This window comes from Terrapene carolina, unplaced genomic scaffold (genome assembly GCF_002925995.2).
Source record: "Terrapene carolina triunguis isolate 2854851 unplaced genomic scaffold, T_m_triunguis-2.0 Scaffold33723, whole genome shotgun sequence".
In the NCBI taxonomy this organism is placed as follows: domain Eukaryota; kingdom Metazoa; phylum Chordata; order Testudines; family Emydidae; genus Terrapene; species Terrapene triunguis.
Genome location: NW_020698074.1, coordinates 5,330,140 through 5,342,538, shown reverse-complemented (window position 1 = coordinate 5,342,538; position 12,399 = coordinate 5,330,140). Strand labels below are relative to the sequence as shown.

Genomic DNA, 12,399 nt, shown 5'->3' with positions numbered 1-12,399 from the left:
ACTGGCTATTCAGACAAATATTCTACATTTTTGAAGGGTGATCCTCACACCCAGAATACAGATTGTCTTTAGAACCAGAGCTAAATATCTTCACTGAGCATACTTGAGCCTCTCTCAGTTCCTTGTGCTGACCAGAGTGCACGCTCCCTCCCTCATAACTCCTGTGTGTGATTGGACTGCACATGTGCCATTTCCACAGAACAACTAAACATGCCCCAGCTCCTCACAGCTTCTGTATGTAACAGGACTGCACATACACCAGCCCCACAGAGTGACAGAATATACTTCAGCGCATGGCAGCAGGGTCAAAGCCAGACTTTCCCAGTAATGTCTGCTCCCAGTGCTCTGGGCTGGGCACTGGAACTAAGAATGGAGTGTCTGTGCCCCCTGTCCTATCAATGTCCCCCCTGTGGGCACTCAGGCAGTGTGGAGAAGGAAGCTGGTCTGATTCAAATGCAGAAGGGACAAAAGCCAGACTGGGCGGTGGAAAGGAATAGGAGTCTGGAACTAAGGGTGGTGGAGGAAGAGCAACTGTGACTGGGAGTTGGAAGGGAGAGACTAGGGCTGTTCTGGCAAGGAGACTGGAACTAAACCTGTGGGGGAGGGGGATCGTAATGGGCAGAGAAGATGGATCTGAAAAAGTATTGGGGTGCAGGGGGAGAACTGGGATTTGCTGGGTGAAGAAACTGGGACTTGGATGTGAACCCTGAGTAGTGGAGGCAGGGACTAGGATAGACAAAGAGAATAGGACTAGAGCAAGGAGGTGAGGTGGGAAAGGGAAAGGTGGGAGCAGATAGGGCAGGGAAGGCATTAAGCTTGAGGGAAACAGGTAGAAGAGTCTGTGCCCATTAAAGCACACTCATTTCCAGAGCCTGGAATGGAACCCACGTTTCCTGAATCTCACCATTCCACTGCTGTAAGCAAATATATGTGAAACGTACTGGCAAAGTGTGTGTCTTCTCCCGCTCTAGTGCTGGTCAATGTAGTGATTAACAACCTAACTATTTTTATCAGTTTCTCTCTTAGCTTAAGTGCCAGAAGTCTGTGTACTGGATCTACATGTTCCAACCCTTCTGATAAACCACATGGGTGTCAGTATGGTATCACATTTGGAATATTTCTTTCAGTTTGTTTTTTTAGGAAACCTAGGCAATTAAACAGTAAAAAACTGTTAAAAGAACGTTATTCAGGTTTCAAAGTCAATCACTCAATTAAGAAGTGCCAGTATTAAGGTTGCTTATAATTTTAATTCAGCCCCATTGTGCACATGCATTATGATAGTCTTCTTTTTTGCGTGATTGCACATGTCCATTCCACTTCAGGTGTGTGCGTTCCCACACAATCTGTAGATATCTAGTTGTTGTCAGAGATTTTCCCTCAGCAGTGCCCATCGGGGCAGCACAGGTGACTTCTGTTCCTTCATGCTGCTGTGCAATGGTATAAAGGACGGAGCCATCCCCAACCCCATCAGTTCCTTCTTACCATCCGTGATGGTTGTTGGAGAGTGTGGTCTTATTATCACAAGTCTTTTCCTTGGTTTAGTAGTTTATAGTGTTAGGTAGTTATAGAAGTACCCATTCCTGGGTACTGCTACCTCTGCCGGGGCATGACTCAGTCACTGGGTTTTAAGCCCTGCCATTCCTGCAAGAAACCAGTTCCAGTGAGTGACGCACACTCCAGTTGCCTGAAGTGTCTTGGGGAGACTCAGGTCCATGTTTTGGTGCCTACCTTGCAAGGATTTTGAGTCAAGAAGGACATGGATGCCAGGCTTAAGTTTCTGCTACACTCATCCTCAGAGCCGTCTCACTCATAGTGGGTACCAAACACATCTGCATCCATCAGAAGTGCTTCTTGTGGTTTTGCTAATTCTTGGGTCCATACTCCTTCCCCAATACTGAGAAAGAGGCACGGAAAGATGGCATCTAATCTCAACAGGGCTGTGCCAGAGCCAATGGTCCTGCCTGAGCAGATGACTGCTTTGGAGAATGCAGTGTCTCAGCATCTAGAGATGATGCCAAGTTTGAACATGTGGTCCTTCCATCTGAGGGTGGGATCGAAGTCTACCTGAATAAAGATTGAACTGCTTGTGAGTCACCAGAAGTGGAATGCACATGTGCAGTCACTCAAAGAAGAAACAGTTACTAACCTGTTCCCTAACTGTTGTTCTTTGAGATGTGTTGCATGTGTCCATTCTACCACCAGCCCTTCTGTATCAGCTTCTGTCCGGTAAGAAGGACTTGGGGAGAGGTTGGAGCAGCTCCACACTTTATACCATCACGCAGCAGCATGAGAGTAGCAGAGGGCACGTGCGCCACCCCAACAGGTACCGCTGAGGGAAAAATCTCCAACAGCTGTGCATTGGGCATGCACGCAGCTGAAGTGGAATGGGCATGTGCCACACATCTCAAAGAACAACAGTTATGGAACAGGTTAGTAACTGTTACTTATTATGTGACCACTTTTTGTGTTCTTTCCCTTCCTGCATTCCCTTGCCTTGTTCAGTAAACAGGATAGACCTGCTCTGGGAGTTGTGTAGAAAAGGAGGTTGTTGTCTGTAAGACCCTTGCCTTGTTTGTTGCTAAGATGTAAGTTGGAAGATGTGTAGTAAATGAGTCAAGGGATTGCAGGAAGATAAAAGATGATCTTGTGATTAAACCACGAAAAATTAGGTCCTACTCTCAAATTGGGCACCCAAAATGAGTGCAAAGTTTTGATCTCAATCTCTCTTTGCCTCTGTTCTGCATCTGTAATGTGCACTGGCAACATAATGGTTTTAGGTTGGTTTTTTTTGAGTAATAGTATTTTAACAAAACTTCCATTAAGATTCTCAAAATAGACATTCTAAAACTGTATCTTCAGGGGTCTGTAAATTAGCAATGAAAATGTCAGTGTATTGTAATTTGACATAAAAGTTGCCCTTTGAACCAGGAAAGCAATAAAATAAATGTTTAGTCTTGTTTTTTTTTCCTCTCTTCCTACTTCTAATGTGCCCATCATTGTGATATGTAGGTGGTGGTTAAAACATTGGTTCAGAGTGAATTCTGTACAAAATAGGCCTAAATTCTTCTTCATTCTTCCCTTATTTTAGTTGTTGATTTCTGTTACCCAGGAGAATGCGGTTGGGCTCTTCTGCTACTTTGTTATTGTTGGAAAGCCTGTTTAAACAGTTGGATCTTTGTATCTTGCTCAAATCTTGACAAGACTAGAACTCTGCCATTAGAGCATAGGAAATGTGTGCCACAGTTTAGGACCTTCTGCTACACCTTAACCCAGAGTGCAACTCAGGGGCTCGTCTGCTGTAGACCTCTGGTCAATCATAACTGCTCTGGTAGGTCATGAAGGGAGACACGGTCTCAGAAAGAGAAAAAACAGTACTTTGAAATGGATCAAGAGTTGAATGAGGAGCTATTTAGGGTGCAAAGTACTGGTGATATGTGGACTCTTTAGTCTTTTTGATTCAGTAGGTGAGCTAGTTGAAGTTTTCATATGATAGTTGCCTTCAGTATTAGAGCGAGGGAATGGCAGTAATTCAGCCTGGATCATTGTGGGTTATGTTACTTTACCAGAACAAAGATCTCCTTGTCAGTTGAAATGAAAGATAGTGTTTCTGATGCCATTTGGATATTCAGGAGCAATGAGTCCAGCAGGAACACCTCCATGCCTTCACTTGTTTGAACATTGGGGGGATGAGTTTAATAGTATCTTATCATTAATATCAACAGCTTTCTGCGATTTAGTTTATGCAGGTGGCTTTCATCCAGTTCCAACTTCCTTTGAGCACCGAGACAGCTGGGAGCTAGCATTGTTTGCACTAGATAAGATGTGCCTGTAGAGATGTGTCATCAGTTTATTGATGTTGTCAATTACTGTTTCCTTCACTGGTAATAGTAAGAATGAACCCTGCAATGCTCCACAGGTGGTGAGAACCATCAAGCAGCTGCCCATCATGACCATCTGGGATCTGTTGGAGAAGAATGAATGAAGCCAGCAATGCAACCCTGTCAGCTTTTTACGTTTTTCTTTTTTTTCCTTTTTTTTAAAAATCTCATGGTTGGCGAAAAGACCAAGGGGTTATTTATTCATAAGAGTACAAAAACATTTTTGTAGAATCATCTTCCCCCACTTTCCCAAAAACTTAAAAATGGAGACAAAATTCATGACATAAGATTTTTTCATAATTTTTTTAACTCTGCAAGTGCCTAGTATATTACATTCTGCCCTTTTCTTTCCTTATGTACAGTTCATACATTTGATAAAATTATGAACAACCTCTTAAAAAAAAAAAGTAGCAGCATAAGAAGAAAGAGTTCAGATACATAAAGGAGACCAAGAGAAATTGGAGTTAGGCGGGAAAATAGCTATTAAAGCCATAAAAATAGGGTACATATTGTTTCTTTGGAATGTAGTATTTCATTTTACACGTAAACAGTGTCCAATCAGTTAGGACTTCCTTTTTCTTAAGTCCACACTCTATACAAAGAGTGCTATTTTTCTTTGGCAAATTCACAGGAATAGTTTTTGGTCTTACTGTTCCATAACTTTAAGAAATTATTAACAGATCTGTTTAAATTAGGGCTGTCAAGCGATTAAAAAAATTAATCACAAATAATCGCATGAATAAAAAAATTAATCGCGTTAAACAATAATGAAATACTATTTATTTAAATATTTTTGGATGTTTTCTACGTTTTCAAATATATTGATTTCAGTTACAACACAGAATACAGAGAGTATAGTGCTCACTTTATATTTTTGATTACAAATATTTGCACTGTAAAAACAAAAGAAATAGTATTTTTCAATTCACCTCATACAAGTACTGTAGTGCAATCTCTTTATCATGAAAGTTGAACTTACAAATGTAGAATTATGTACAAAGAATAACTGCACTGAAAAATAAAACAATGTAAACCATTAGGGCCTACAAGTCCACTCAGTCCTACTTCAGCTAATCGCTCAGACAAACAAACTTGGTTACAATTTGCAGGAGATAATGCTGCTCTCTTTTTGTTTGCAATGTCACCTGAAAGCGAGAACAGGCATTTGCATAGCACTGTTGTAGCCGGCGACGCAAGATATTTCCGTGTCAGATGCGCTAAAGATTCATATGTCCCTTCATCTTCAATCACCATTCCATACGACATGCGTCCATGCTGATGATGTATTCTGCTCAATAACGATCCAAAGCAGTCCGTACCGACGCATGTTCATTTTCATCATCTGAGTCAGATGCCACCAGCAGAAGGTTGATTTTCTTTTTTGGTGGTTCAGGTTCTGTAGTTTCCGCATCTGAGTGTTGCTCTTTTAAGACTTCTGAAAGCATGCTCCACACCTTGTCCCTCTCAGATTTTGGAAGGCACTTCTGATTCTTAAACCTTGGGTCGAGTGCTGTAGCTATTTTTAGAAATTCCACATTGGTATCTTCTTTGCGTTTTGTCAAATCTGCTGTGAAAGTGTTCTTAAAACAAACGTGCTGGGTCATCATCCAAGACTGCTATTACATGAAGTATATGGCAGAATGCGGGTAAAATAGAGCCGAAGACATATAGTTCTCCCCCAAGGAGTTCAGTCACAAATTTAATTAATGCATTATTTTTTAATGAGCATCATCAGCATGAAAGCATGTCCTCCTGAAGCATGAAAGGGCATACAAATGTTTAGCATATCTGGCATGTAAATACCTTGCAACACCGGCTACAAAAGTGCCACGCAAATGCCCATTTTCACTTTCAGGTGACATTGTAAATAAGAAGCAGGCAGCACATCTCCTGTAAATGTAAACTTGTTTGTCTTAGCGATTGGCTGAACAAAAGTAGGACTGAGTGGACTTGTAGGCTCTAAAGTTTTACATTGTTTTGTTTTTGAGAGCAGTTATGTAACAAAAAAAATCTACATTTATACGTTGCACTTTCATGATAGAGATTGCACTACAGTACTTGTATGAGGTGAATTGAAAAATATTTCTTTTTGTTTATCATTTTTACAGTGCAAATATTTGTAATAATATAAAGTGAACACGGTTCACTTTATATTCTGTTATAATAGAAATCAATATATTTGAAAATATAGAAAAATATCTGAAAATATTTAATAATTTCAACTGGTATTCTATTGTTTAACAGTGCGATTCATTTTTTAAATCATGATTAATTTTTTTGAGTTAATCGCATTAGTTAACTGCGATTAATTGACAACCCTAGTTTAAATTAGTCTTTTTCCTTCAGCTGTTAGCTAAATGTTTGTGCTCTGCAAATTTAATTAAACTATAGCAAAACAGATATTTTAGACAAACTTGTGCATGGCTTTCAATTTTCTATATTTTTCAGTTCACTTCTAAGCCATGCTCTCACAAGGTATGCTCATGTCTTTCTTATTTAAAGTAGATGAGAACAGAGCACACCGAAGTTGAAAGCTTAGGTATTGCTGTTTGTAACTGGTAACTAATATTGCAGTGTGTTACAATTTAATTACCAAGCAAGTATTCCTGAATTTTAAACATGGGTATAGATTTGGTTTCATAATACTAAAAGTATGTGCATTTCAGTGACCGTTATCTATAAATGCAAAGTGACCTCTGTTGCATAGAATGTTTATCATCACAGGATATGAAACTTGGTAATTGAGTCTTACTTTTCAGTGCTTAACTGAAATATGTTTATATTGCTTATAGCATCCAAACTAGAAATTTGCAGAGAATTCTAAGAATGTATCATTAGGTGTAATATCTTTTAAGTTAACAAAAACACTAGATGCATAATCTTGCATATACCATATAGCTTTCTGTCCTGGCGTTTCTTTTTTAAACAGTGGAAGTTGAGATGCTTAAACTAATAAATTAACTGTTTCGTAATTAATATATTTTCTTCTTCGAGTACTTGCTCATATCGATTCCAATTAGGTGTGTGCGTGCCGTGTGCATGATCGTCGGAGAAGTTTTACCATAGCAACACCCGGTGGCTCGGCTGTGGAGCCCCGTGGAGTGGCGCCTTCATGGCGCTAGATATATACCCCAGCCGACTCAGCGCCCCCTCAGTTCCTTCTTACCGCCCGTGACGGTCGTTGGAACTGTGGAGTGCGGCATAGCTTTCCTCCACTCTCACTAGCTTTTACTTCCCGGTTTAGATATTGTTGTAGTTATATAGTTATAGATTTAGTGTAGTACAGTAGTTTTAGTTATAGATTTAAGTTTATAAGTGAAGTTAGCGGGCTGGAAGGGGTCCCTCCCCCCCTTCTTCCCAGCGTGCCACCTGGGCTCCTGCCCAAGGCTCTGGGCTTTAAGCCGTGCTCAGCCTGTTCGAAGCCTATGCCAACGGGAGATCCCCACGACTCTTGTTTAAAGTGCCTCGGGGAGTCTCACCAGACCAAAAAGTGCATGATCTATAAGGCTTCAGGCCTCGAACCGAAAAGGAGCGGGACTTTAGACTCAAACAGCTCCTTATGGAGGCGGCCCTCAGCCCGGACCCTCCTTCGGCACGCCAAGTTCTGGCACCGAGTGCCTCAGTGCGCAGTGCTCCGGTGGCGACTTCCAGTACTGCACCGCGAGGAGACGCAGATAGAGTCCCACGGCACCGGCCTTCGCCGGCACCACATCCTCCGCAAACACCTCAGCGCCGGTCCCTGTCCCCAGGTCAGAAGAGACCTTGCAAACCGGAGGGGGCTGCCTCCCAACAACAGGCATCGGCACCCCCCTTACCAACCTCGGATGCACGTCCGGGACCGGAACAACCAAGCATACAGGCACTGATATTGACACCGTTGAGTCCAGCAGAAGGGCTGTTGAGTCCGGCGCGGACTGGCTCCCTGACCTGCACCGTGGTTGAGCCCCATCTTCCATCAACGCCGGAGACGTTTGCGACGGCGAGGGACCTCATTGCCCTTACAGAACCGGCACCGACTCAGGCTACGGTACCGCATCCCACCGTGCGGTGCAGTCTAGGGGCAAGCCAGCCCTATTACGTCCACCATCTCCAAGGGTGGACGCTCAGCACCGCTCCCGATCTAGGAGTAGGTCCCAGTGCCGCTCGCAGTCCCAGCACCATTCTCTATCATGGCACCGGTTGTACTTGCGGCCCAGATCTTCCTCCCGGTACTGTTCCGCCTTGGTACCGATCGGACTCCCGACGCTGCTCCCGGCACCGGTCAGAGCGCGATCCCGCTCGAGAAGCCGCTCCCGGCACCGCTCCCGCAGACGGTCTTCATGGCGATCCAGGTCTGGATCTCGGTACCGGCATGACCATCGGCACTGTTCTCGATCCCGGTACTGCTCCCCGGCACCGCGTAGAGACTGCTCTCCTGTGGGCCAGCACCATTCGGCACCGTTCCCAGCGGAGTCAATGTACGTACGCTCCGCACCGCCCTGGCCCTCACGATCCGCCTCACGCTCTTCCCAGTCGGACGGCGCCTCACGCTCAGCCTATCCCACACCGGGCCAAGCAGCGGACAACCTGGGTCACTGGCAGGATGAGGCCGAAGACCCTAGCCAGGAGCCTGCACAATGGACTTTCTGGACCCCGTGGGCATACCACCAAGCCCAAGGGGTTCCACCTGCGGCCTCCCGCTCAGCACATTCAGAGCCCTGAGTACTGGAGGCCACCATCAGTCGTCCCCCCTCCCGGGGGGTATGGAGGTGCCTGCTCCCACTCCTGTGCAAGCCCCAGACCCCGGTACAATTGATCCTGAACATCAGGACCCCTCACAATTGGACCCACCACAGGGTCCATTAGCCCCGGTAGCATCTTCCTCATCTTCTCCAGATGAGGCGGTGGCGGGGACAACGACCTCAGGTCCCCCCCCCCCCGATAGATCTACATGCTCACCAAGACCTTTTACGTAGGGTGGCACGTAACATGGACCTCCAAGCAGCGGAGATAGTGGAGTTGGAGGACCCGGTGGTGAGTATCCTTTCAGCTGACGCCCCATCCTGGGTAGCGTTGCTCATCATCCGCACCATTCAGGCTAACGCCAAGACAGTATGGCAGACCCCTGCCTCTATCCCACCTAGTGCCAGAGGGGTGGAGAGGAAATACTTTGTTCCCTCTAAGGAGTATGAATACCTGTATACTCACCCTCAGGCGTGTTCACTGGCGGTGTCCTCAGTGAACGCAAGGGAACGACATGGTCAACAGGCCGCAGGGCCCAAATCTAAAGACGCCAAGCGCTTCGATTTGTTTGGACGCAAAATTTATTCAGCGGGGGGCCTACAGCTCGGAGCCACAAACCAACAGGCACTCTTGAGCTGCTATGATTATAACTCGTGGAACTCCATGGGTAAATTTAAGGAGTTGATTCCACGAGAGTCCAGGGATGAGTTCGGGGGTTTAGTGGAAGAGGGCAAAAAGGTGGCTAGGACCTCCTTACAGGCCTCTCTTGATGTAGCGGACTCTGCTGCTAGGACCCTGGCGTCGGGCATAGTTATGCGACGCATCTCCTGGCTTCAGGTGTCTGGCTTACCATCAGAACTGCAACAGGGCCTGCAGGATCTACCATTTGATGGGTAGGGCCTGTTCTCGGACAAAACGGACTCTCGGTTACAGAGCCTAAAAGACTCCAGAACCATCATGCGCTCCCTGGGGATGCATGTCCCAGTTACCCAGCGCAGGCCCTTTAGACCACAGCCTCAAAGGTTCTACCCTCCCCCTCGTCCAAGCAGGGCCGGCTCCAGGCACCAGCTTAACAAGCAGGTGCTTGGGGCGGCCAAGGGAGAGGGCGGCACCTGCGGCAATTCGGGGGCGGCAGGTCCCTCACTCCCTCCAGGAGCGAAGGACCTGCCGCTGAACTGCCGCTGCCAATCGCGGCTTTTTTTTTTCCCAATTGCCGCCGCAATCGCGATCACGGCTTTTTTTTTTTTTTGCGGCAGAAAGGCTGGAGCCGGCCCTGCGTCCAAGGCAAGACTTTTACAGAAGACGTGGACAAGGTGGTTGAAGGAGATCCACCAGCCACCAACCCGGTCAGAACCAAGGCCCTCCTAAACCATCGTCAGGGCCCAGGCAAAATTTTTGAAGGTGCGCCCGAGGACGGGCTTCGACCCATATTAGATCTGCGCGGACTCAACAAATTCCTGGTAAAGTTGAAGTTCTGCATGGTCTCATTGGGGACCATTATTCCTTCCCTGGATCCTGGAGACTGATATGCCATCCTCGACATGAAGGACGCGTATTTTCACATAGCGATTTACCCTCCACACAGGCGCTTCCTTCGCTTTGTGGTAAACCACGAACATTACCAATTTGCTGTCCTTCCCTTCGGACTGTCCACGGCTCCAAGAGTGTTCACCAAATGTATGGCTGTCGTGGCAGCCTACCTTCGTTGACAACGGATACAGGTGTTCCCGTATCTCGACGACTGGCTCATTTGGGGCCACACCAGGGAAGAAGTGCAATCCCACGTCCAACTCATCCTGCGCACCTTCTGCAAGCTGAGCATTACTCAACAGAGAGAAGTCAACTCTGGAACCAACCCAGAGAATAGAGTTTATCGGGGCAGTCTTAGACTCCAGACTCCCCAGCGCTCTCCTGCCAGACACTCATTTTCAGACTATGGCAAACATCATCCGCAGCCTCCAAAGCTTCCCAACTTCCACGCTAAGGACTTGCCTCGGCCTTCTGGGGCACATGGCGTCGTGCACTTATGTAACCAGGCATGCCAGACTTCGGCTCCGCCCGCTGCAGGCCTGGGTATCAACAGTGTATCGTCTGGGTCGGGACAGCCTGGACATGGTGGTCACGGTTCCGGAGTCGGTCTTGTCCTCCTTCAGCTGGTGGCTGAGCCACACAGTCGGTGTGCGAAGGGGTACCATTTCATGCCCCACAACCTTCCTTATACCTTGTCACAGATGCATCATCTCTGGGCTGGGGCGCCCATATTGGGGAACACCAGACGCAGGGCCTTTGGACCACGTCCGAAATAACTCTGCACATCAATGTACGAGAACTGATGGCAGTACGCCTAGCGTGTCAGGTGTTTCACGGTCTCCTACATGGCCGTTGTGTGGCAGTCCTCACAGACAACACCACGGCCATGTTCTACATCAACAAGCAAGGGGGAGCCCAGTCGTTCCCCCATCCCAGGAGGCCATTCGCCTGTGGGAGTTTTGCATAGCCCACTTGATACATCTGATGGCGTCGTTTCTCCCAGGAGTCCAGAACACGCTGGCAGACCATCTCAGCAGGTCATTCCAAACTCATGAGTGGTTGATTTGTCCAGATATCATCCACTCCATCTTCCGGAGGTGGGGATTTCCCCAGATCGACCTATTCGCCTCGCGCATCAATCGGAAGTGCCAAGTGTTCTGTTCTCTCCAAGGGCACTCTCAGGGCTCCCTGTCAGATGCTTTTCTACTGCCGTGGAAAGACCAGCTGTTCTACGCCTTCCCTCCATTCCCGCTGGTCCACAGGGTCCTGCTCAAACTGCGCAGGGACAAGGCATGCATGATTCTGGTCGCTCCAGCATGGCCAAGGCAGCACTGGTACACGACACTCCTGGAGTTGTCGGTAGAGCCTCCGATCATGCTCCCACTGTGGCCGGACCTGATCTCCCGGGACCACAGACGACTCTGTCACCCTGACCTGCAGTTGCTCCACCTCACAGCGTGGATGCTGCATGGTTAACTCGGGCGGAGTTACTCTGCTCACAATCCGTGCAGCAGGTTCTGTTAGGCAGCAGGAAACCCTCCACACTGGCAACCTACTTAGCCAAATGGATGCGCTTCTCCTGTTGGTGCAAGCAGCACGCCACGCCCCCCTTGCAGGCGTCGATACCACTTATACTGGACTATCTCCTATCCCTAAAGTAGCAAGGCCTGGCGATATCATCTGTCAGGGTGCACTGGCAGCTATCTCGACGTTCCATCCAGGAGAACATGCTTCCTCGGTCTTCTCTAACCTGATGGTCGTCAGATTCCTAAAGGGCTTAGATTCCCTATACCCACAACTGCGTCAACCGGTCCCAGCGTGGGACCTTTAACCTGGTCCTCTCCAGGCTCACGGGGCCCCCGTTCAAGCCAATGGCTACCTGCTAACTCCTTTACCTATCTTGGAAGATAGCCTTCCTTGTAGCCATCACTTCAGCAAGGCTGAAATCAGAGCCCTCACGTCGGAACCTCCGTATACAGTCTTCCATAAAGACAAGGTGCAGCTTCGCCCCCACCCTGCCTTTCTCCCCAAGGTGGTATCAGCTTTTCATGTGAACCAGGATATCTTCCTCACGGTTTTCCACCCTAAGCCACATGCTATGCGGCAAGATCAACGTATGCACTCTCTGGATGTGCGCAGGGCCCTCGCATTCTATATCGAGCGTAAGAAGCCATTTAGGAAGATGACTCAACTCTTCGTTGCAGTGGCTGACCGGATGAAAGCCCTACCAGTCTCCTCGCAACGTATCTCCTCTTGGATCACGTCCTGT

The 12,399-nt window shown here is 47.3% G+C and overlaps 1 protein-coding gene across 1 annotated transcript in view; it reads left to right on the top strand.

The window, feature by feature from the left end:
• Window positions 1-12,399, top strand: part of LOC112111148 (probable C-mannosyltransferase DPY19L1) — a 100,995-nt gene that overhangs the window by 72,367 nt on the left and 16,229 nt on the right. The gene's annotated exons all lie outside the window — the stretch shown is intronic.